At 33.2% G+C, this 27,667-nt stretch overlaps 1 pseudogene; it reads right to left on the reverse strand.

Moving 5' to 3' along the window:
* Positions 1-523: 523 nt before the first annotated feature.
* The window catches only part of LOC136322310 (large ribosomal subunit protein uL6 pseudogene), a 63,742-nt pseudogene continuing 36,598 nt past the window's right edge, over positions 524-27,667 (reverse strand).

Raw genomic sequence — 27,667 nt, forward strand, 5'->3', positions numbered from 1 at the left:
GATATATACAGAACATTTCATCCAAGAGGCACAGAATACATTCTTCTCAACTGTACATGGAACATTTGCCAGGACAGATGACAAATTAGGCCACAAAATATCTCTTTATTATTTACAAAGGTTGAAATCATACTGAGCATCTTTAACAACCACAATAGTATGAAACTAAAAGTTAATTACACAAAGAGAACTGAAAGATTTACAAATATGTAGAGATTAAACCACATGCTACTGAACAATCAGTGGGTCAAAGAAAAAGATCAAAAGATAAAATATATATTGAGCCAAATTAAAATGGAAATATATCATAACAAAAGATGTGGAATATGGCAAAAGCAGTATTTTTTTCTTACTAAAAACTTAACTGTTTACTTGACAAATAGTTAGAAAGAATTATGAGTTAAAAAAAAAAGATCCCAAATCCATACATAACTTTTTTTTTTTTTTTGCATCTTTAAAATATTTCAAATCAGTCAGGAATGATTTAGCATCGTGCTTTTTCTATAGCTGGATAATTTATATTTTATTCATCAGCTTGCTGAACTGTTCCTTTTTCAGAAACATAGATGCCATCCAAAAAATATTTGCTATCCCTGTTTTTAACTGTTGTGGCTTGTTGAATCAAAGCAGCTAAATTTGATCCAAGTTCAATGTCGTTCCCTCCAAGAATCAATTCATCATTCTGGGCTTGAGATGCTGAACAAGAAATGCCTGACCTCATCCAAAACCTTCAGATGTATTTTTTATTCACGACTTTTTCTGACTTCAAAAAGAGAACCATTCTCCTGAATAACAACATTGATAGGGAAGTGAGCGTACACAAAACTCATCTTGTAACAGAAGCCCAGTGTAACATCCTTGATCATTTTCTGCACATTATTGCAGATTGTGCAAATGGTGGCCAGTTCTTATTTATTTCCCTACCATATGTCAACCGTAGCCTTTTCTTTCCAAGGAGACTGAATTCTACACAATGTGATTGAAGTCCCTCCTGGGGCCCTTCACAGTAACTGTGCACTTCTTCAGAGTGATGTCAAGGTTTCCTGGATGTCTACAGTCTGATTGCTGAGAACAGTCTCTATTCTTGTAGTAGATGTAGCAAAAAGGAAAAGGCAGTTCTAAAAGGGAAGTACAGATCAGTAAATGTCTACCTCAAGAAACAAGAAAAGTCTCAAACAACTTAACTTTATACCTCAAGGTATTAGAAAAAAGAAGTCAAATACCAAAGTTAAAAGAAGGAAGGAAATAACAAAAGAATAGAGCAGAAATAAGTGAAATAGAGACACAAGAAAATAGAGAAAAATGAAAGAAACTAAGAGCTGGTTCTTTGAAAAGATAAACAATTTTGACAAGCTTTTAGCTAGATTCACCAAGAAAAAAAGAGAGGGGACTCAAATAAATAAAAGCAAAATGAAAGAGGTGTTACAACTGCTATCACAAAAATACAAATGATTATTAGACTATTATGAACAGTTACATAATAGCAAATTGGATAACCCAGAAGAAATGGATAAATTCCTAGAAAAATACAACCTACCAAGCCTAAGTCATGATGAAATAGAATATTTGAACAGATCAGTTACTGGTAAGAAGATGGTATCAGTATTCAAAATCCTCCCAACAAACAAAAATTCAGAATCAGATGATGTCACTGGTGAATTTTATCAAACATTCAAAGAAGAAATAATATAAATCTATCTCAACCTTTTTAAAAAACATAAAAGAGAAGGGAACTATTCCAAACTAAGTTATGAGGCCAGTATTAACCTATACCAAAACTAAACAAGGAAGACACAAGAAAAGAAAACCATAGACCAATATCCCTGTTAAATGCATAAGCAAAAATCCTCAGTGAAATATTAGCAAACCAAATTCAGCAATACATTGAAAAGGTTATACAGCATAAGGAAGTGGAATTTATTTTAGAAATGCAAGGATTCTTCAACATTTACAAATCAATGTGATATACTACATTAACAAAATAAAAGATAAAAATCATATATATAATCATCTCAATAGAAGCAGAAAAATAAGAAATAAACATTTATAAGTTTGAAAAGTGAATAAGTTGTTAAGAAAAAGAAATAATATTCTGGGATTTAAATAAATGTGGCAGAGAACACGAAAGCAGCTGTCAGAGGGGTATTTACACAATATACTAAAACAAAGAAATGATAAAATGAGGATTGAATGTTAATGACAGAAGAACCATGGGCAGGGTGAAGTCGTGAAGAATAAGACACCCTTCAAGTCTTTGATCAAATACGAGAAGCATTAAGACATATTAGGTCATCACTTTTATTTTAACAGTAGTACAAATTTAATAGAGGCTACAACATGTCACTTCATTTTGTCAGAAATAGATAGTAATATTAAACATAAATAAGATAACAACATAAAGAAAATGAAAAGTGTACCAAAAGAATTTTAAAATTTAAACTTAAGAAAACAATATAAAGGAGCAGATAGATATAAAAGTTATTTATAAAAAGTAGCTTATATTAGAGTCTAATGAAATTATATTTTTATTACAAATAGTTTATGTACCCTATATATTAAATGTGACAAATAATATTGAGGATTCTTTAATATTGTTATTTAAAGTTTTAATTGTAGAGCCAATACTGTGTCTAAGTTGCCCTTTTCTGTTAGAAGTATCAAATAGCCTGAGGGTTTTTTTAAGGTTAAGCAAAAAAATGAAAGGTAAAAGTAAGAAGAATATTTATGAAGCCATATCAAAATAATTATCTATCAACATTTGATTGCATGAACATAACAAAAGAGGTAGTTTCACCTGACCAGGCGGTGGTGCAGTAGATAGTGCATCAGGCTGGGATGTGGAGGACCCAGGTTCAAGACCTCGAGGTCGCCAGCTTGAGCACGGGCTCACCTGGTTTGAGTAAATCTCACCAGCTTGGACCCAAGGTTGCTGGCTTGAGCAAGGGATTACTCAGTCTGCTGAAGGCCCACGGTCAAGGCACATATGAGAAAGCAATCAATGAACAACTAAGGTGTCACAACAAAAAACTGATGATTAATGCTTCTCATCTCTCTCCGTTCCTGTCTGTCTGTCCCTATCTCTCTCTCTCTCTGACTCTCTCTCTGTCTCTGTAAAAAAAAAAAAAATGATGACATTGGGCAAAAGAGGTACTTTTCCCCTTTTTCTTTAAAATATATAAGGAAATAAGTGATGTATACATAGTAATGTAATCAGTTAAGTCTATTTTTTTATGAGATGACAAAGGAAACTATTAGACTTGGATCATGAGAAGTAGAGTAAAATTTCATCCCTGCAAATAAATGTGTGATCTTAATTAAATAATTTATACCTCTTGATTGTTGCTAAGTTTTCATGAAATTTGCAGTATACTCTAAATCTACAATAAATCAAAATTTCTATCTTTAGGCAAAGCACAAGGATGACTCTCTTCTATTTCTCTTCTTTCTTAGCAGAAACAGAATAATCATCTAGTCCTGGATAGTACATCTATACATATATTATAGCTAGAAAACATATTTTACAGAAATTCTGTATGCATGTTAGAAAAGTTTTATAAAATCAAGCCCCAGGTATTATTTCACCTTTGTATCATACTCATCTAGCATAGCATTCATCTAACTTTAAATATATAATTGTGAAATAAGTTAATGAGTTAGTTAATGTAATTATCAAGATTATTCCTTTCTGACTTTCCCTTACCCTATAATTAACATGGTTCCACCAATGTTATTTCTAAATCCTATCATTTTTCTGTCTTAAACGAGAAATACTATCCATCTTATACTTCAAGGTGAGTAATGAAGAAAGAAGTAGGAAATTACTTAATGAGAAAGAAGATATTTTTTTGCCTTCATGATAAATGGAAATACTAGATATTGGCAGAAACTATCTTACCGATTATGTTTATATAATAGAAATATTAGTGAAATAAAAGTAAAAATTTCAATGATAATTTCCTGCCTTTTAAAAATATTTCTAAGAGCTGAAGTAATGTTTATAAATTTAATTTTCTACTCTGTTATTAAAATACTTTTACTAAATCATTCTTAATCATAATCATGTTTTGAGGGACTTATACTTAATTAAATTATCAAATATAAAAAGGTGTTTTAAAAGTGTATATGAACAGCTAGAGTTTTCTGAGAAGGTGCTTAAAATTTTGGATTTTACTTTAATTCTGTAAGGGATGAAAGCACCACTTTAATCAGTCAAGCATTTCAGAGTACCATTATCATAATACATGCAGCAATGATGAACAATAGCTCTTTTATCAGATTGGTGATAAGAAAGTGATTCATTTTTATTAAGAAAGTAATTTATGTAATTTAACAATTTAGAATTTTAAGTGCTCTTGAAAATGAACATTAAGATAAAATTAATCTTCATTTACCACAAGATAAATGTAACTTGATAAATTTTAAAATCTTTAATAAAATGCTTCATGATACAATTGTCTTTTCTAAATTAGCATTTTTGGATGCTAAAATTAAATCTAATAAATAAATGTGTTACTCCTATTTTCTATATTTATTTTCAAGAAAATAAAACTAAGCATATAGCATTTTTATAAATTTTTTAATATCCAGAAATATAAAAATGTTATATAAACAGAAAGTAAAATATTAAAAACCAATAACTTGTCTTTTGCTCCAGTGGAATTTATTATTGTTTGAATTTAAAAAAAGATTTTTTTCTAATACACCTTTTATATTTACAATGATTATTTTTATTAGGCCATGATTCATCTAAAAATATGTTACTTAAAGGAAAAATTTTAAAGCCTCTTTTTGGCCTATACTAATTGACAACATCATTATTCTTGTGCTTTGGAGGAGCCAGTATTAAGTAAGATAAAGCTAACTCTTACTTTTTTTTTAAAGAGTTTTATTTATCTATTTATTTTTAGAGAGCAAGAGAGAAAGAGAGAAGGAGAAAGGAGCAGGAGGCCCAATTCCCATATGCGCCTTGACCAGGCAAGCCCAGGGTCTTGAACTGGCCACCTCAGCATTCCAGGTCAACGCTTTATCCATGGTGCCACCACAGGTCAGGCCCAATGAAGCTTGCTTGAACACAAGTACTGCACTACCACAACAGTGACATGATAACCGTGATGGCAGGTGATGAGCAGGTGATGTATACAGCAATACATTGGACAAAGGGCTGATTCATGTTCTGGGTGGGATGCAATGGGACAACCCCAAATTTCATTATGCTACTCAGAACTGCACGTGATGGAAAACTTATGAATTGTTTATTTCTGGAATTTTGTATTTAATATTTTTGAACTGCAGTTGACTGTAGGTATCTGAACCCTCAGGAAGTAAAACTGGAGATGGGAGGGGAGAACTACTGTACATTCCTGAATTCCTGAAACCATTAGCACAGTCAAGATAATTCTCATGTTCACATCCATGCAAAAGTTTATTTATGCTCCACTATAACTCCTTCCTCCCGTTCCTGTCTATAGCATTTCTCCAGCCCATCATCAATCAACTAATGGTCTGCTTTCTGTCACTATTGATTAATTTACATTGCCTAAATTTTGTATTAATGAAATAAAAATAAATTCATATGATATGCATTGTTTTAAGGTTGGTTTCTTTCCATCAGTATTAATATTTGGAGATTCAATCATATTTTGATGTATTAATCATTATGTTTTGTTGAATAGTATTTATTTATGAATATAGTATAGTGTATTTATTGCTTCAGCTGCTGAAGCACATTTCATGATTTTCAAGTGTGATTATTACAGATAAAAATTCTATGAGCATTTGTTTAAAAGTTTTGTACAAACATGTTTTCATCTATGTGCGATTAGATGCATATTTAATCTTTTAAGTGTTTCTACTTTACATAGTATAAAAATATTGCAATTGTATAATTCTATTTCTCCATCTCCTGGGCTTTGTCTATTGACTGACATGTGGTATAAAAATCCACACTACACTATAGTGAAAGACAAGCAGCTGAATTTAAAAAATATTATTATTATTATTATTATATTATTATTAAGTGATAGCAGGGGAGGCAGAGAGACTCCCACATGTGCCCCAATGGGGATTCACCTGGCAAACCCCCTCTGGGGCATGCTCTGCCCATCTGAGGCATTGCTCCCATTCCTTGGCAACTGAGCTATTTTTAGCACCTGAGATGGGGTGACCATGGAGCTATCCTCAGCCCATGGGGCCAACTTGCTTGAACCAGTTGAACCATGGCTGCAGAAGGGGAAAAGAGAGAAAGAGAAAGAAAGATAAGGAAGGAGGTAGGGTGGAGAAGTAGATAGTCATTTCTTCCGTGTACTCTGCCTGGGAAGCAAACCCAGGATTTCTTCACACCAGGCCAAAGCTATACCATTGAACCATTTTCCAACCAGGGTCAGAAAGTTTAATTTTACCATACTATAACTCAAAAAGAGGAGTCTGCATCTGATGTGGTGGTGGGCCACTCTGTAAACACTGCATTTAGATTATACCATTTTGGCCATACTTGATCTACCAAGGTCATTGGTAAGATCTTTGGAACTGTTTATAACTTCATCATTTTTGTTTCTTTTTCTAAAATGTAAGTATAATATGACAGATAGTATATAGATATTCCAGGTTTGATTTCTGGTCAGGACACACAGGAGAGGTGCCCATCTGCTTCTCCACCCCTCCCCCTTCTCATTTCTCTGTCTCTCTCTCTCTTTCTCTCTCTCTTCTCCTCCTGCAGCCATGGCTTGATTGGAGCAAGTTGGCCCTAGGCACTGAGGATGGCTCCATGGCCTCTGCCTTAGGTGCTACAAAGAGTTCTGTTGCTGAACAACAGAGCAATGCTCCAGATAGACAAAACATCATCCCCGAGGGATCCTGGTCAGGGCACATGCAGGCATCTGTCTCTGCCTCCCCTCCTCTCATTGAAAGAAAGAAAGAAAGAAAGAAAGAAAGAAAGAAAGAAAGAAAGAAAGAAAGAAAGAAAGAGAAAAAAAAAGGAAGCACTGAAAGATAAAATGTAACTTCTCAAATCTTCTAAACCAGATTTCACATAGAGATATAGCCCATAACACTGGACATAAAAAAGTCCAAAGGTTTTACTGCCTTATTAGGAGTTAAAGGTTTGATTACTTTTTAGTTTTGTTAGTGGACATTTAAAAGAGAGGAAGCCAGGAAGCACCATTAAGAGAATGTTCATGTTATGTTCTGGGATGGCAGTGAGATCTGTGACCATCTGCTGATTGGGCAGCCCTTTAAATACAAGATTTTCTTTGTGAAGTAAATAAAATCTCCTAGGATATAGAGTCAAGAGCCAGAAATAAAATTCAAAATGCAGACTTGAAGTAATCATTTAGCCCTAGGAAATAATGGAAACACAAAATAAGGCTGGGAGGAAAAATAACTATTTGCACAGAAAGGAAAAGAACTTTAGTAATAAAATAGCAGGTCATAGAGGAATTAGTCAACATGAAGTCGTGTTAAAGAGGAAAAGAACAAGTGATGTGATGTATTAAAAAAATAGAAATGAGGGGCCCTGGCGTGCAGGAGTCCCAGCCAAAGCACACAGGAGAAGCGCCTATCTGCTTCTCCACCCCTCCTCCCCTCCTTCCTCTCTGTCTCTCTCTTCCCCTCCTGCAGCCAAGGCTCCATTGGAGCAAAGTTGGCCCAGGCACTGAGGATGGCTCTGTGGCCTCTGCCTCAGGTGCTAGAATGGCTCTGGTTGCAACAGAGCAACGCCCCAGATGGGCAGAGCATCACCCCCTGGTGGGCATGCCGGGTGGATCCCGGTCGGGCGCATGCGGGAGTCTGTATGACTGCCTCCCCATTTCCAACTTCAGAAAAATACAAAAAAAAAAAAAAAAAAAGAAATAAGGAAGTGAGCAGCAAATTTGAATAGAAGGAAAAATGATTATTGATTAAGTTGCAAATTGATCTTATAAGACTTCTGTGATTTATGTAAGAAAACTACATATTAAAAATAAATTTGAGGCCCTGGCCAGTTAGCTCAGTTGGTTAAAAGCATCTTTCAGAAACAACAAGTTTGCAGGTCTGATTCCCAATCAGAGCACACGTGAGAAGCAACCAAAAAATGCACAACTGAGTGGAACAACAAATGCTTCTCTCCCCCCTTCCCTCTCTCTCCCTTTCTCTCTCTGTCTTTCTAAAAATCAATAAAAATTAAGCCATGGCTTAATTTTAAGTCTGTTTGGTTGGAGCATCCTCTCAGTGCGTGGAGGTTGCTGATTTGATTCCCCAGTCTGGGCACATACAGGAGCAGCTGAATGCTCCTGTCTCTCTCTCTCCCTGCCTCTCTCTCAAAAAAAAAAAAAAAAAAAATTTGTTTGGTAAACACATACACTTCCCAGATTAATGAACTATTACCATTGATTTAAACTAATATATAATCAAACAACCTAAGTAAACTCCTACCATTTGTGTGTATAATTAATTTATTTATAAATTGTGTTTCTTTTTTCTTATATATATATATATATATTTTCTTTTTTCAGGCACATTGTTCTCATATTCTTAAAGAGTCTGTTTTGGAAACAATTCTTTTGTAGAAAAGCAACTTCTGAAGGCAAGTGAGACCATCCTGATAACTCTGCACTGGGGTGTGTTCCCTTGCACCCCACTGCCTATTAAAGCTCGTGGAAGGAAAACCTTCATTCTCGATGCAGGTGCCTACACAGAGAAAAAACTTCAAAAGGACAAGTCCTAGCATGGATGTAGGTGCAAATATAAATGGGAACACACTGTTTTTCAAAATACTTTCCAACATGATTCCCCTAAATTTTTCATCTTTTATTCATGACAGTGAGTGCTTTAGCTACTCTATTTGATAGAGATAAATTATAAATCAAAATTAAAATGAGTTTTAAGTAGATTTTAAATCTCTCTTATTCAGAAACTCACTGTACCACATTGATGGTCCTTGATTAATTTAATTACACATTGTACAACTTCCTTAAAACTGCATTTTTAAAGACATTAACTAAAAACCTTTTTAAATGCTATGGAATAAATTATAAAAGAAATAATTCAATAGATGATAGCATTACACCCCATAGTATTCCATAAGTAATTAATTGTATAATCCAAAGAAAACATATGTGTGGATGAGATAGAACACAATCTGAAAGAAAGGTTTTGATAAAATTTATCTGCCCCAGAATATTTGAAAAGAGTAGGTCAAAATGCTTATTTTTAAACCTAAAATATGTACGTATTACTTCAATAATAAGTAAACAAAAGTTCTATAATATATAATAGGTGTAAGTATACTGCATATATAGTGTAACAGAATTTAAAAAACACCTATGTCTTTTATTTTCAAATATGTAGATTTTGTAAAGCATAACTGTACAATATAAGAATAAGAAGTTTCTTTTATTATTATTATAGATAATGGTGTTTTCTTTTGCAGTTTGTAGGATATTTTAAATTAAACATATATATTATAAAAGTGATACATGCAAAGATATTATAATGGAACATAAGAATGTTGAATACAATATACTCTCTCTAATTTCCCAACTTCATAGGGGTTATTCTAACAGAAAACAGCTCCTGCTTTTGTTATACTGATTGTTGCCTATATCACTTTAAATGTTATATGTTTTTTTATTGTTTCCATTTTTATATTTATGGGCGCCATCATGAAAGCTGAGTAATTAATGCACTATCTTTTACTACCCTTTCCACCATAAATTTGGTTTATTTTTATATTCTTTTTTCTTATGGTAGTTTTCTTATTATTTTAAATACTAAACTTATATCCATATTCTATAATAAATCATTTTTAATAATATATGTTAATATAAAATTCAATGCCATTATGTTTACCTTTTGAAACATTACACTCTCCTTTTATTATTGCAATTTTCTTTACATTAAAGTCTTTAAGGTTAGTGTTCCAAAACCAGCAATCAATTATTTCCTTCTCCTGATACCAACTAGGTGTTCAACTATTCAACTCAATTTTGACACCAATTACCTAAGTAAGTGCAGACCCCAAACTTTAAGGGCTCAGTCCCACATACTTCTTTCCACTTCAGATGTCAGTCACAAGTTCTGGCCCCAATAGTTCTGACTGAAGCACTGCTATAAATTCACTATAAATTGGGGTTCTCACAATTCCCTCCTAAGGTTTGAGATTTTTCTATAATGTTTCATATAATTCAGAAAGACACTTTATTACATTTACCAGCTTACTCTAAGGGATACAAATGAACAACCAGCTGAAGAGGTTTGTAAGACCAGGTCCGGAATGGTTCTGAGCTCAGGAGCTGCTTTCTTCATGGAGCTGGGGTGCACCACCCTGCCATCATGTGAACGTGTTCATCAATTTGGAATCTCTGCCAAACTTACTGTTCATATAAGACCTGAAACAATAAATTTCATAAAAGAAAATACAGGTACTAAACATATGGACCTTGGTTTTAGAGAAGATTTTATAAGTTTATCTCAAAGGCAAGGAAAGTGAAAAACAAATAAATAAGTAAATAGAACTATATGAAACTAAACAGTTTCTGCACAGCAAAACAAACCAACAATAACAAAAAAAGGCAATCAACAAAATGAAAGAAGATATTTGCTTATAGCAACTTCGACAAAGGGTTAATATCCCACATGTATAAAGAACTCTCACAAGTCAACACCAACTAAACAATCCAATTAAAAAAGTGGGCAGAGAACCTGAACAGACACTCTTCCAAGAAAACATACAAATAGCCAACAGATATATAAACTGTACTCAACCTCACTAGCTATTAGGGAAATGCAAACCAAAACTATAATAAGATACCACCTCACACCTGTTGGAATGGCTATTATCAGCAAGACAAGTAATAAGTGTTGGAGAGGTTGGGGAGGGAAAGGAACCCTTATTCACTGCTGGTAAGAATGTAAATTAGAAATTAGTATAGGCACTATGGAAAACAGTATGGAGATTTCTCAAAAAAATTAAGAATAAAATTACCATTTGACCCAGAAACCCTTAGTCTAAGTATCTATCCCCTAAATTTGAAAACATTTATTCACAAAGATATATGTACACCTATAGTCATTGCAGCATTATTTATGATGGCCAAGACTTGGACACAACCCAAGCATCCTTCAATAGATGATTGGATAAAAAAGATGTAATACATATATACAATGGAAATCTACTCAGCCATAAGAAAAGGTGAAAACTGCCATTTGCAATACTATGGGTGGGTCTTGAGCATATCATATAAATGAAGTGAGTCAGATAGAAAATGTTTAGAACAATGTAATTCTATTCATATGGGGGATATAAAACTGAAAGCAATAAATGAATAAACATAAAAACAAACAAACCAAAACTCATAGACACAGAAAACATTATGGTGGTTACCAGAGAGAAAGGGTGTTGGGGGGTATAAAAGGCAAAAGTAGTGAAAAATATGGTGACAGAAGTAGATATGACCTTGGGTGGCAGGCACACAATGCAATATATATATCATGTATCATAGAAATGTATACTTGAAACTTATATAATCTTATTAACCAATGTCACCCCAATAAATTTAATTAAAAAAGGATTTTATAGAGCTGAATCTTCAGCCCTTTCATCTCTCTTTTTAGAAGCTGGCAGGTGGGGCTGAAATATCCAGCCTTCTGATCACATGGTCTTTCTAGTGACTAAAGCCATCTTGAGATGGCTGAAAGACCCCGCCCTGTCATCTCATTAGGATGAACTCAAGGATGATCAAATGGGTTTTCTTATGAATAACTAAAGACAAACTCCCATCACTCAGGAAATTCCAAGGGTTTTAGGAGCTTTGTGCAAGAACTAGAGCCAGAGACCAAATATATCTTTTATTATATCACAATTATTTGCAATTATATTTTATTTGGTAATTTTATTAAAAATATGTCGTGATTTAATTAAAAAACAAAAGGAATAAACAGCATTTAAAGTTTATTTATAAAAATCTCATATATATATATATATATATAATTTATTTTAAGTGAGAGGAGGGGAGATAGTGAGACAAACTCCCGCACTGCCTGACCACTGAGCTATTCTCAACCCCCAGCATCAATGCTCCAACAATCAAGCCACTGGATGCAAGAGGAGCAGAGGGAGAAAGGGGAAGAGGAAAGGGGAGAGAAGAAAATGGTCACTTCTTCTGTGTGTTCTGACTGGGAATCAAACCTGGGAGTCCCTACCTACACCCTATCCACAGAGATAATCAACCAGGGCCAGATTTTCAATACCAAACCAATAATGTTAAGGATCAAATAAAGGATATGTCATCTTCATAAAATTTCCTACATAATCTTTTAAGAGCAAAGTTACTGAGTTCTTTTTTAATTAAATCGGATTGTCTTTACTATGTCTCTGTTGTACTCAAATGCTACTTTTTATAACCTATGCTCTATTTCTTGGATTTCTTTTTCCTTTCAAAATGGCCTTGAGTCATATTGACATGTAGTTTTTCTGGTTGTAAATTGTGCATGCATACTTAATAGCATGCTTTCTTTTCTATACATTTTATTAATAATTCAATTGTGTGTAAAATGCTAAGCTCACTCACTTTTCCTTCTGAACTATGAACTGAATTTTAGTTATATACAACTCTCTAGTTATTTATATTTTCCCAAAAGGCAGTTTAATTTTCATTCATTTACTTATTCTCTCTGAAGCATTTATTGAATTCCTACTATATGTTAGGAACTATTTCTAGATGCTGGAGATTAACCAGTGGCCAAATTGTAAAAACTGCTGATCTAGTAGGCAGTCAGACAGACAGGAGCAGAATAGAAACCTGGTGACCTAGCAACAAACTCAAATAGAAAAGCAAGGGTTGTAGGACTTTGTGCCCAGGATGATCTTACCTCCTCTAGCATATCACTAGTCAAGCGAGTTAGACCCTCTGATCTTTCCTTCTTTGGCCCGTCAGTCACTAGTCATATGGTAGATCTCCTGAGAGGAAGAACTAGGGGGCCAGAAAATAGCCTCATAGGGCTCTAGTGTAAGTCTTTGCTTGACCACTCTCTTAAGCATTAAGCCCTCAAAACAATGAGGTTCTGACCAGCATCAAATAATCTTAGAAACAACACCGCAGGTATGTTGACCACAGACAGAGTTTTGTTCAAACTAGGTAACAAACACCTAACCCTCGGTTGTGTTTCGGTTCCAGGTCCAGAAAAGCAGCGAGTCCAAGCTGGGTGATGCCATGGCTGACATCGGGAGCAGATGGTATGACTAATGACCCCGTCCCCTGGTGCCAACAATCAGTGGAAACCATGACCTTGAGGAAATACACCTGGAAAGTTGATGATATTCTATAGAGATTCATCCTGGAGAACTCCAGATAAAAACCCTTAAAAGGAAGGACCCAAGCTAGCTTGCGAGAGACTGCCCTTCCCCTCTCCTTCCCCAGGCACACTTTCTTTGCCCTTTTCTTCCCTAAGTTCCAAGGGCCCTTCTTTCACCTCTGTAACTTGTTTCCAGAGTCCACACAGCCCAGCTGGCTCCCCCATTCTATGGCTCACTTCAACCTCTGTGACTTTGTAAATAAACAGTGGCTAGTATATGAGTCATGACTGAATGTTTTTCTTAACTAAAACTCAAGGACCAAGATCTGTCATCTAAGCCCTGTTTTGCCATTAACACTTCTATCTAAAAATACAGTATTTTTTTTTCTTAAAAATACTGACTTCTGAGTCTTACAAAGACCAGTTGAATCAGAATACCTGGGGAGTGCAGCTTGAAAATTTGTCTGTTGTAAAGGCTCTCTAAATGTTATCCCTATATGCGACTATGTTTGAGAACTTTGCTAGGAGGTTGAGCCACATTGCTCGGTCATCTATGCCTCATCAATAGCATTTTAATTTTTATGGCATAAGGAGGAGAAAGACGACAACTGTTCATTAAAGAACACTTTAATAATTGCATTTCAGCAATTTATATTTGTTATACTGAACTTGGAGCTTTCTGGAACTAACCTTGGGTAAAATCCCTCACTTAACTCTGGTGACTTCAGCTGCGGATACCTCTGTTCTAATTTAAGAATTTATTCCATCTTATTTGCAATCTTTTTTGGAGTTTTAAAAAAATTTGACTCTGTTCATGGGAATTTTTCTGTTCTCCAGTAATATAATGACCACAAACTTTGTTGAATGAAAGTTTTCTATTGATTATTCTGCCACAACTAGTTCACTATTGAAGAAATTCAGAACAGGTCTCCGCATAATGTGCCATTAATTCAGGTGTTCCAGGGGCCCAGGGAATGGAAGATCTGAGACCCCCTGTGTGTTCATGGCTTAGTGTAGAAAAGTATTCAAATATGAGCCAGTATATATTTTAAAGTAAAAGAGAATTTATTAGTAAAGCAGTGAGACAGAGAATAACTACTTTGCAGAAGACAGAGCAGCCCCTCCCTAGTGGGACTTACCTTCTTTTATTGAGGCTTATTTAATTGAGGGGCACAGCATTCAATAAGGGGGAGATATACAAGATTTTTCTGGGGAATAGGTGTGGATTTGTCAGAAGAACTCTCTGGGTCATGTGTTTTTTATATGGGTTTTTTATTTCCTATTATGGTGGGTCAGAGTGTGTTGTTTAGTATGCTAATCTATTAAAATGAGCATATAATGAGTCTAGGGGTTATGAAAGGGTGAAACTAGTCACCACATTGGATTGATCTTGTCTTCTGCCAATTCTAAGCCATAAATCCCTTAGGGGTTGGTCTTAACCTTATATCACCACTTTGGCATGTAGATTATTTTGATCTCAAGGCAATCAAGATCCTGCTCAAAAGAAACCATTACCTCTCTTTTAAAAAATTTTAATTAGAGGTCTTTTCCATAATAAGAGTTATTATCAGAAATAACTTTTTATGACCTATCTATACGGCAGGGCAAGCATCTAATTACTAAATATTGGCTCTTCATATCATCCTGCAAATGAATTCCCCTGTTTCCTTATGAAACCTTGGGCAATTTACAACATTCCTAGGTTCAGGGTTTATAATACATGATTTTTATAAATACATGATTTTAACTTTCTTTCTTTGAACCACTGAGGTTTGTGGAGTTCCCATATGTGTAAAATTAAATTGGGCTATTTTCTCTTGTTAATCTGTCTCATGCCTATTTAATTTATTAGATTAAATAAACAGAAAACCTCTGGTGAAAGAGATACTTTTAGGGATGTAAAGCCAGTAGCCACGGCCACCATCACAGCCTCCTGGCCTGTGCAGGTTCGCATTAGATTCTGACAGACTGTAATGAAACAACGGAGCCAAGAACTGGTGGGCTATTAGCTTTAATCCTAGTTTACACCCTGCAGGCAAGTAAAAACACACACTGGGCTCCGAAACTCACTCATTCAGTGCTCACAAAGCCACTGACTTACCCGAGTTTCCTAGAATCAAAGGTTCCTAGCTCACCAGACTTATTCACCTCTGTTCCCCATGCCCTTCTCCCTGTACAAACTGTCTTCTCTCTCAGCACTCCACCATCTTGGCTGCTTCTCTTCTCCATGTGGCCTTTATCTGCTCTCCTCTCTGCTCTCCTCCTAGAACGTAAACCCTCTTCCCCTGGAACAACGTGATCTCTCTTCCTTTTAAAACGTTTTGGCATGAAAGCCGTCCCCCAAAACATATTAACATAATCATGCCCATCCCAAGCAATCACCTGAGTGACTGGCTTCCACATGGGCAGCACCATCTTCAACAAAGTGAGCATAACATATTTCATCTGCCCAACAAGGGATAAAATAATTTTATTCCTTTTTCACTTGAATATAAAAAAAAACAACTAGAAGTGTAGAGTAAACTATCTTTCTCCTTGTAAATAATATGTTCAATAACTATTAAATAAGTCAAGTTAATCAGTTAATTCTCTACTCTAGAGTTAAAAGATAATTTGAAATGTATAGAAAGAATAACAATCAAAAATCCCCAAACTCAAACTAAATCTTCCATGCTATCCTATCATCAATCAAGAGGTTTATATGAATAACACCCTTTCCCAAAAGGTAATACTCTCATAAGAGGAGAATACCAGAATATATAACTCTTCTAGGGTCTTTAATTTAAAAAATTCTATGGGAATTACTAAGAATTGTTAAGTTACCAAAATCCTGTGTATCCTGAGATTTCACATAAGATTTCAAGAGTATTTTCCCTGCGTCAAGTCATGTAATATTTTATTGTAAGAAGTTAAATGTTTCCTTCTGTCCTCTCTTATGAATATATGTTTCCACAATGTGAAATTTTCCACATCCATAGCAAAATTATATACATTTTACTGTAATATAGTAGAAATTCAAATTGTCTGTCAGCCTGACTGACCTATTGATTGCTTTTACTAGCTGCCTTTCAATTTGCTATGCTCATTCAAAATCTGGAATCTGTTTTTCATCCATTTCAATGATAATATTCACTCCTGTGGTTCCAATTTGAAGTCAATCAGAAAACCTTTGGTGAAAGAGATGCTTTTAGGGATAAAATAATTCTATTCCTTTTTCACTTGAACATAAAAAAAATGGGCACAGCCCAGAGATTTTTGATATTGTCGGCCCTTTCTCCTCTTTTATAAAAAGAGAAAAGAAACATCCAATACAATTTTTTAACATTTTTAGTCAATGCTGTGAACATGGTGTAGCTGTCTTGGTTTTATATTTTAAAAAATGAAAGTTGAGAATATTTTGTTACAGAAAATGCTAATTAAAACCATTATCTGTCTCCTAGATAAAAATTAAGAGTACTTTTTTCCATTTCCTTCCTCATTTATCATCATTCATAACTTGATTAAGTAGTTAGGCACACTTTCAACAGAAAATATTAATAAGAGAATGTAGACACTCTCACATAAATTTGTCAATGCAGTCTCATTCACTGCAATTATCAGAAATACTATGCTATTACTGCAGCGTGTTTAAACTTAATTTATTCAATGACTCACAGAAATGAAAGTAATATATCACTAAAATAAAAATTGGAAACACAAGATACAAAATATAAGTGTAATCCATACATATTACTAATACTAGCTATCATTACTTAAGTTAGGTAGCATTGTTTTTAAAAAATCACTTCTATATCTATCATTACTCTTTAGTATATTATTAATTTTATACTGGCTTAGCACACACCTTTTGCAAGGAAGTATTAAGTGAGAAAAGATTTGGAAAACTTAAAGCCCAAAGAATCTTATCTGAGAGAAATCTGCTCTTTCTGCTAAGTGCTAATTCTCTTTTAAGCATTTTTAATAAGCCAAACACACCATCTGTGCTCAATTACTTGTTATTTTGTAATGTCAACATCTGCTTATAAGAAAATATATGCTTGCACAAATTAAAGACTTGCTTTCTATAAAAGAATGTGAAAGTTCCTTATGGGAATTCGCATGTAATTTATTCCTTATTCTTTTTGTTCTCTCCTGATCAAAGAAAGGTAAAATACTGGAACATCAGAAAAGAAAGGCATTGACAAATTTATGTGATATATGTGAAGAAAGGATACAAAGAATTAAATTTTTAACATTTTTATGTATTTCATTATATATAGATTTAAATTTTACCTAACCTGGAAATGTCAGAAATAATTGAATATAAAATTATGTTCACAACTCAGTTATATCCATAACTCAATAAAATTAGCTATTTGAATGGCAGAGACCACCTCACATAATATATATTTTCTCTGCTGAATTGCCTTTTTTCTCATTTGCTATTAATTAAGTGCTAAATTTCACTATAGGAATCAAATCAAATATTACTTCAAAGAAGAATAATTTCCCAAGATCACCCACCTATGTCAATTAATCCTGTTTCTACTACTCCCACACACTATGTAGTTACATTTTGCTTCATTTTATTTGAAATTCATTTTTATTTTTGTTGAGTGAAATGTTCATTGTTGAGAAATTAAATAAAACTAAAAGACTTTTAATGAAAATTAAGAGCACATTCTTCTATTTTCACACAACCTGGATTTTATTCCCAGAGATAATTTTTAAATGTTCCATTCAATTTTTCTAGGTATTTAAATATAATATTGAAAAAAAAATTCTTAAAAAAAATTTTTTTTAACCTATCAAATTTGGACAATACCTATTTATTTCTTGTTATTGTAGGTGATGGTTTAGCTGTCTTATGTCAAGAATCTTTTCCCACCACTCATTAACCCAATTTAGTCATGTCTTATGCATGCCTTAAATTAGTACACAGTATTTGTTTTATTTTGATATACAAATATGGCTTATTATCAATCCAGGAATTATACTGCATTTATTTTTATCTTCATATAAAATAGTGCTCTTTTTCTTGGCATTGTAATTGCATTTTTTCATTTGCTTAGTTTTCTATGTATATATTACATTTTAAAAAATTTTCTAAATGTACTAACACCAATCAAATTATAGAAATAATGACCTAAAGCAATTCCATATATAGATAATGTAATTGCACTTTTAAATTGTTTATGTTGTTCCTTCTGAATAATTAATTACTGTGATTAATGCTTAACTAAGATGGAGTTTCATTTTTTGTTTCTTCTCTCTCCTGCAGTAACGAAGCAATGTCTGGATGGTTTACCTATCCTCCAGAAAATTCGTATTAGTTTTTCTGGAGCTACTTCCTATTGTGTTGAAGAATATATTTCAGTTTCTTTCTAACTGCATAAGAATTTAAAATTGAGAGATCTATCATGCCAGGAAAAAATGTCACAGACTTGGAAATGTACAAAATGATTGCTGAGTGTCCTTTCAGTGAAGTTCTGGCCGTTCATTATCTAGAAAATCCTTCAGTGATGGCTTAATCTATAGGAGTGCAATTCTTTGATAATCTTCTCATTGGCCAAATTATTTTTTAGTTATGTAGGGGATATAAGTCAAGGTGTAGAAAACTAATAGTCATTCAAATGAAATTCTTCATAGTAATGCAAATAAGTTTTATCTAGCAGGTAGAGATACAATTGATTTAGCCTTTCAGAAGAGATGATCTCAAACGTTACCTCATATTCTACAGGTATTAACAATTTTTGCTATTGGAAATTAATTTTTGCCTTCCTATTAAATATATATTTAAATTCTTAGAACTAATTTTAATGGGGAGAAATAAAATCTTCAACTTATTTTATATATTAACAAAAGTCATATTTTTACCTCTTAAAAAATTGAACCCATATCTGAAAATGTCTTTGTTTTAGTTTCCTATTAAATTGATGTCTAGAGTGGGTAGGAAATTTTAGGTTGGCAATCAAATTCCTTTAGCATTTTGAAGGCATCATTTCACTGATTTCTAGCAGAAAAGAAACCTTATAGCTTTCCCATTCACACACTTTGTACATCATTTTTTACTTTCTCTCTCTGGAGCTTTCAGTTTTCTCTTTTTCTCCAGGATAGAATTTCAGACTCAATTGAATACTCAGTAGTTCCCTTTAACCTGGAAATTCAGGTTTTTGCGGACAGTGATTCTTTGTTTTTTTGAGGCAGCATGCAGTAGTGGTTATATGTATAAACAATAACATTAGACTCTTACTGTTAAACAATTTCTGTGAGTATAGTCTTAATTTGCAAGAATTACGTCTTTCAACGTGATTTCCCCTTTTCATGGCTTAGATTTTCTACAATAGAAATGCACTATCTACAGTTATGACTAGGAATGCAATTGAACCAAAAGAAAGAAGAAAGAAAGGAAAATAAAACAGGTACAAAGAGTCTGCAGCAGGGGAGTTTATAATTTGCAAGACATGTAAAAATGTTCATTTTGACTAGAGTATCTGGGAAGAGATGTGGTCAGATATTGAAAGAGTTCTTCTCTTTTATGTTACTATCTTCTCAGTTTTTTTAAATAACTTATTCTCTATTGTGTCTTGTATCTTTAATATAAACAAATTTCTCCTCATCATCTGTTTTTTCTTTCTTAAAGATAAACATAAAACATTATTTTTCTGGTTATCCGAACTCAAATTTCTTCCTGGTGAATATAGCCTACTCTCCAAAAAAAATATTTTCTATTTAAAAACAAACTTTTACTTCTCCCCCACCCCAACCTGAGCATTCTAATGTCTGACATTTACTGTAGGAAACAAATCCCTGTGTCACAAATGATGTGATCAGGCAAACTACTTTAACTCCTGGTATTCATTTTCAACATTTGTGAAATAAGGATCATAATTCCCAGCTTAAATGATTACAGGTAGTGTTATATGAGAATAATTACATTAACCTGATAAATATCACCATAAATTCTGCAAAGTGTAAAGGATGGTAATAATCGATTGAATTTCCATAACATTTAATGAAAATACAAAATCCCCCCAAAAGTTTAATTTTACAATAGATTCAGAAAATTAACATTTTGTTAGACATGTCTTTTCTGTTTCTTGACATATCTATATACCAATGTATATGTATATCTTATCAAATATGGCCAGAACCCAACATTTAAGGATTATCAAGGCTCTCAGAAATCATCCTGCTTAAGCTTTTTTTTAATTACAGTTATATTCTATACCATACAATTTAGCATCTATTTATATATCATTTTCATTTTCCTCAAGGTGTATTATACATCAGTCTTATCCTTTCAATTCTTTAAAAACAGGATCTTAATGTTTATTTTTTATTTATCAAAGTAGTTTACAGAATATTAGCTGAGTAATTTTTTATGTCCAAGATGATGAATTCACAGTTATTTAGTTAATTGCTTTAATCAATCTAACAGAATCATATTTTGCAAATACTGATATCTTTTAAGTCCTAGTTTTTAATAGTTGCTTTTTGGTCTTTTGTTTGTTTAGTTTGGTTTTACCATCAGGAATGGATCTGAACTTTGATCAAATAATGTTCAGGTCTATTGAAATCATCATTTTAAAATGTGGCCTATTAATGTTTTAGGTTATTTTCGAATGTAAAAGCAAGCATCCTTGGTTGATCATCTTTGTTTTGGATTGAATTTTGTCCCCTGAAAATGCACATTGAAGTCTTAATTCCAGTACCTCAGATTATGACCTTATTTGAAAATAAGATTTTTGAAGATGTAATTACCAGCAGTCCCCAGGTTATAAACAACATAGGTTCTATAGGTTTGTTCTTAAGTTAAATTTGTTTGTAAATTGGAACAGGTACATTTACCTATTAAATGCAACTTAGACAGATGTTCATCTTAACATAGTATTTATTTTTACCTTTCTGTGTACATAAATACCTAAACATTTTTAAATATAACCTTAAACAATCTTGGATGATGCAGAAGAAGATGGACTTGTCGGGAGAGGTTGGGACTGGTGTTAGAGTCAGGGTTTGAGTCTGCTGCTGCAGTCAGTTTCTTGAAGTAGGCATCCAGGGAGGTTTGTACAGAGCTTTACTCTTTCTCATCATAAGAGACCCTGTGACATCTCAGGCCTTCAGTAACTATACAGAAAACTTTGGTAAACTTCTCTGTATTAGGATCTTGCTCCTCCAATTTTGCCATTCCTGCTTCAATTAAATGAAAAGAATTGACTAATTCTTTTGTTGAAATTTTTTTTATTATTCTGGAGTTTCTTAGTCTCTGTTTTCTTCCCTAAATGCTACCTTACGCTGCTGTAGTTCCATAAGGTCTTCATTGGTTAGTTTTTGCCATGGGAGTTGAGTAACTCTACGATATTATTTTCACTGATGTCCACCTGCAGTTGATTACTGCTTCATTTGTAAGTATGAGTTGTACATAAGTCAGATGTTTGTAACTTGGAGACTTAGTATTTGTAACTTGGCGACTTGCTATAGTTAAGATGAGACTATATAGGAGTAGATGGTTAACTTAATCAAATATCACTGGTGTCCATATAAGAAGATGAAAAGAATAATACCACTTGACCAGAGACAGAGACTGGGATTGCATGACTGCAAACCAAGAAATGCCAATGATTACTGGTAAGAGCAGAAGCAAAGAGAAGGCCTGGGCCAGACTCTTCCCTCTGGCTCTGAAAGAACACAAACATATTGATTTCAGACTTCAGGGATTCAGAAGAATGAGACCATAAATTGCACTCATATAAAACCATTCATTATTTGACATTTTGTTAATGGAGTCTAGAAAACAAATATATCATATTTTGATTAAATTGAAAATTTTTGCATTAGAAAAGATGCAGTGTTATGGAGTATGTCTTTCCTTGCTTCCAGAATGCCAAAATTGCTTTCTGTAAAACGAAAAGTTTAAATATTGCTAAAACCCATTTATAATATTATACACATGATTCAATTGTTCATTAACTCACATTTTAATATAAGCATATATAATTGTGTAATTTTAAAGGCCTCAAATATTATAATTAAGACTACCTATACTTGGTTCTTCAATGCTTCTTCTCCTTGCCTTCTAGTTATTCTACTCTCATTAGCAGAGATGAAGCCCAGTTGAATCCCAGGGTCCCGGTGTTAGGAACCTGGGAAAATAGAAATAAGAAATACGAGTAGATATCAAAGAGAGGAAGATATTGCATTGCTTTGGGGCCATTCTAATGATAAATTTAGTAAAAAATCTAGTAATAAAACTCTATGCACACAGATAATAAAAGTCTGTTTATGGTAAGAACTACATGAATGACACAAACTACTAAATACTTTAAAATGGAAAGATATAGTAATCCCTTCTGGTAATAATCAAGGGAACATTTATGAAATAGCATATGATCTCCATCTTACTAAATGGGTGGGATTTTTCTAAATAAAAGTAAGAAAATAGTGGATTTCAGGTGAGTAAATGTTAGGCAGGGGGATGGCTTGAAACATGTCAAAGAAAAGAGAAAAACATTTTTGGGAAACATGAGCGTGATGTTTAATTTAATGTATCAACTTGACTTCGCCATCGCACCAGATATCTAGTCTAAAGTTTTTCTGGTTGTTTCTGTGAAGGTGCTTTTAGATGAAGCTACCATGTAAATCAGCAGGCTTTGAGTAAAGCAGATTCTCTCCATAATGTGGGTGGGCCTCATCAAATAAGTTGAATCCTGAGTAGAGCTTAAGACTGACTTCTAGTGAGCAAGAAGAAATCCTGCCAGTAGTACTTGTATGTAAGACTTTTATATAGAAGATATTTATGGCTCTGTAAGGTTTCACATGATTTTATCTCTGTTTAGAGTTTTGCTTTTTTTTTTTTTTACCCAAACCATCAAATCCCTTTCAAACAGCAGTTATTTTCTGTGACTTTTGTCCAATTCTCCACAAATATATATTTTATTGCATGGTACAGTCCTCTGTGCTGTATTTATGTCTATCTAGCTAGCTATCATCTATCTAGGTCTATCAAGATATCTCTCATCAAATTATGTTATATTTGCAAGGCACCAAGTTTTATTTATTTTTCTCTTTTATTTTAGAAAATGACTCAAACATCCAATAATTTTTGAATTGGAATAATAACAAACTCTAATTCAAACTTTAAGACCAAGTTCCATTTATGTTTTTAACACAGTTTCAGTTATTTGACTTTGGTGTGTGAGGTGAATTGAAATCAGAGAAAGGAAGAGCAGGAAGATCAGTTAGAAATCCAAGAGATAAGTCCAGATAGGAGTTAAGGAAAGTCTAACCCACATGGTGGAAACAGCAATGGAAAAAGTGGGAGGAATGTTCTAAAGTCAGAGTAAAGGACTCTGTGGCAAATTGATTATGAGAGGAAAGGAAAAGGGAATAGAAGAAGTTGAGTCAAAAATGTTTCATGCTCAAGTGACTTATAAACGCTACTCCTATTGACATGGAAGTTCTTCCTTTTCCAATACCTCTTTTGCTGACAAACTAACAAGCTTCAAATTCAGTGGTCATTTCATCTAAGATTACCCAGATTGAGTCAGAGGCATCTTCTGACCTGTTAGATTAGTTTCCTGTTAGACATATATGCAGTTTTTTTAGCATGCTTTTCACACCATAACCAGAGAATATATCATTTAGTATTACATGTTTGGTTAATTGTTAAATTCTCCCATTAAGGCAAGGCTCAAAGTTTATCCGTTTTTTGCTATGTTCTTATGTATGTATATCTGGTGGGTACTCTAATAGTTAACTTTCTGCTATACTGTTAATTAATATAACATTTCCCAAATATAAAGGAATTGTCCATGTTAAAAGTAACTTCATGAGAAAAAAAAGTATTTTCTAAGAAAAACTTTGGTTATAATCTTGTCTTTTGTTGGAGAAGTCCAGATTAGCCTAAATATAATTCACTGTTTTTGTCATCTTCTCTATTGTTCTCTCTGCTTTGACATTCTTGTAAGGGTGCCCTCATGCTGTCAGTTGTCAGTGCCTAGCTTTTTAGGGGGGTAGCCTTTTTCTATCTTAGTCACTACAGTGACTGAGACATTGCTCTCAACTTTAGATGTTTCATGGTTTTGGTTTTTTTTGCCCCAATTTAGGCTGTTTTTCCCTAGATTGTAACCATTTTAACTATTTAACCATTTTTAATCATTTTTAATTGATGATGAATAATAGGCCAAATAAATCTAATGCACAATATTGTGAGTCACATTTTGTATATTATTATTTGCATGTAGTTTTATGTTCATATTTTAACAGATGCTTTAACTGATTTAAGATACCTAAATTATTACGAGAGAAGTTCAGATATTAAGTTCAGAGGCTGAGCTATTTTGAGAAACATTTCAGAACATGCATCGATATTTTTCTGCTTTATAAGGTACAAGTCTTTCTTTGGTGCTAATTAACTTTTGCCTCAGTGTGTAACATGTACAGAAAAATGTTGAATTACAAACGTAGAGTGATGCACCAAATTAGAAGAGATCCCAGATGTCGGATTACAAGTCAGGACAAGAAACACATCTCTAAAGGGAAGGACAGAGATTTGCTTTCACTATTTTTGATCTTTCATCCACATCCAAAAATACCAAAGAAAAGGGCCAATAAATAGGGTTTGAGATAAGATCTGTGAGGAGCAATTCTTTAGAGATATCTGTGCTCTGATAGCTGTCACTTTCCACAGAGGGACTGTTACTGGAAGTGCTTACTTACCTCTTTAAATCAAGTCAAGGGAGCAGAGCTTGAATATTAGTGCTTGATACATTTATCTTGTAATTAAGAAAACAGAGTGGACTTCTCTTTAGCTCAATGTGTGAAAAAATACAGAAAGCAGAAATGGACTGTAACATTTGGGCAGGGCTTATTCACAGGATGGTGGTGGAAAAGAATGTATGAGTGTTTTCCCTTGATGAAATATAAGCTACGTGAGAGAGCTGTTTCCTAGTCATTTAATATTCTGCTCAAGATGACCATTTGGAAGGTAGTGGGACTCTGGCTGTAAGACCCTTTGTAAAGATATGGGGCATCCATAAGGAAGAGAAGTCACTAAAATGTTCCTAGTGACAAGACAACAAACAAGTCAAGAAAATGAATCATATTCTAGAACAACTGCTGAGTCACTTATACATAGTATTTAGGGCTAAAGAAGTAACAGTTAAAACTTTTTGATTGTCTAATTTACAGATACATTTTCTAGGCATGGGGAAAAGGATGAAAGAATGAAAATAAAGCACTTCTAGGTTAGTAAAAAATGAATGTGCTTTCCAAAAGTAAGAGGTAGAAAATGCACTTTTGGAAAAACAAAGAGTTATAAGTGGAATATCTATTAAGTACTATGTACAATTATATTAAGCTATTTTAAATAAATAAAAAGTAAATAAGAGGAGGGAAAATGTTCCAAGAGATAAACTTAGAACATTTACCAGAACTGAAAACATTAAGCCATCTTACACACTGTAAGTACCGAAAGAACTTTTATCCCCATGTACAGCTCTTTTCTTGCTTTATCTCCAGAAAAGTCAGACAATTAACTGAACCAGATAGAAGAAGAGGAGAAAAGCTTAAATTAAGGAAAAAATTATAAAAGCTTCCTCTTGTCTTTTTTCCATTTTCATTAGCAGAAGCTACTTCTGAGCAAGAAAGTTTTAACATTCACAGAAAGTTTCAAATTTGCATCCTGACATGGGATTGAGCACTTTAATTACTGAACTGAGGCAATATTAAGAGTGAAGGTAAGAGTATAACTTTACATTATTAAAGATTAAACTTAAAATCGTAGATATATCCTACTTTTTATCCAAGGCAGGAAAAAAAAGTCTCCCTCACAGGTAGATTCAAAAGGACTGCATAAATTTAAAATATACTGGATTTTTTTTGTAATTCATCCAATGAGTCCTATAAGTTTATCATATATGTGCATGTCTGTCTATATATCACATCACAGCTACATACCTTAATTTCATTTTACTTAGTAAAGTTTCCTTAGTATTAATTCACAAACTATACAACCACATTTTTCAGCATAGTTTTTTCTCTCACCTCTTAATCTTTTCATGTACTTCCTTAGGCATTTTTTTTTTTTTGAGATATGCAGAACCTTGGGTCACTCTTTTTGTTGTTCTTCCTCATGTAATTAAGTACAATTCTCGAGTCACAACTCACACTTGACTTGCATATAATTGAGTAGTTATACTCAATTATGCCCTTTATTATATGCATTTATTGTCTACTCTGACTGCTAATAGTAGGTTTCAACCTGATGTATTTCTCTTCATGTGTTGGCCAATGAAATTTGTTTCTGTTTTAATAGAGAACTAATTAAACACTAGAAGTGATTTCTATTTGGTTGTATCTTATGTCTTATTGGTCAATATATTTTAGGACTACCTAATTTCTTGTTTTCATCAGTTCTAAATATTAGCTAACCTTTGGTGACCTAGTCTGACTTAAATGGTATTAAAAAAAAAATGAGAGTAGGGAGAACTATTAGGAGACCTTTTCAGTAATCTATATGAGTAATAATATTACCATGAACAAGAGATGGTTATAAAAGACACATGGATGTAAATATGACTGATGTCTATGATAAATAAGATACAATGGCTATGTGACTATTTAGAAAAAACATGTATCCAGGACTAGAGAAAAAAAAATAAATTAAAGCTGGCTAACTTTCTTTTTTTACCTATATACCTTTCTTAATATCAGTATTTTTATCCACAAAATAAAAATAACAATTCCTTAATAAATTTTTATAAAGATTAATGAGCTATGCACAAGACCTTTATAATAAACAGTAGATATTGCTATTATTATTTCTGAGACTGTGCTTCACTCATAGAGGATCTTCAATGAATGGCAGTGATAATGATTATTGTTGCTGTTGTAGAAGAAAAAAATGTAGTAGTTTATGGATCTATAAAATAGAAATTAGGAAGGAAATAGCTAAAGCAGTAACCATGCTCTAGATGTAAATTATGTATTTGAATTTGAGTAATGAATGATGAAGAAGACAAGTTGAATAATAGCAAGTCTTTCCATAGTAGTATATTTGCCTTATAACCAAACAAAAATGAGGATGGTATAAAAAGAAAGAAAAAAATATTGCTTATTAGATAACAATTGAGAAATAATGAAGAAATGAGACAAGAGCAATAAAACAACAAGATAACAAACAGAATCATTGAGACTTCTACTTTAAACAACTCTGCATTTTCTCTAATAACACATGGAAGTAGAATTGAGAGAACCATACTTTCACAATGCTCAGTTATTAATTGTATTATATACATTAACTGTTGACCAAGTTGTAGATGAGTTTTCATTCATTTGTGGATCAACTTCTTTAAAATTATGTTAATATAAAAACTGCTAAATTTAGCAAACTAATTTCTATAAGCACAGACATTTACTA

The sequence above is a fragment of the Saccopteryx bilineata genome, chromosome 2 (genome assembly GCF_036850765.1).
Source record: "Saccopteryx bilineata isolate mSacBil1 chromosome 2, mSacBil1_pri_phased_curated, whole genome shotgun sequence".
Classification (NCBI taxonomy): domain Eukaryota; kingdom Metazoa; phylum Chordata; class Mammalia; order Chiroptera; family Emballonuridae; genus Saccopteryx; species Saccopteryx bilineata.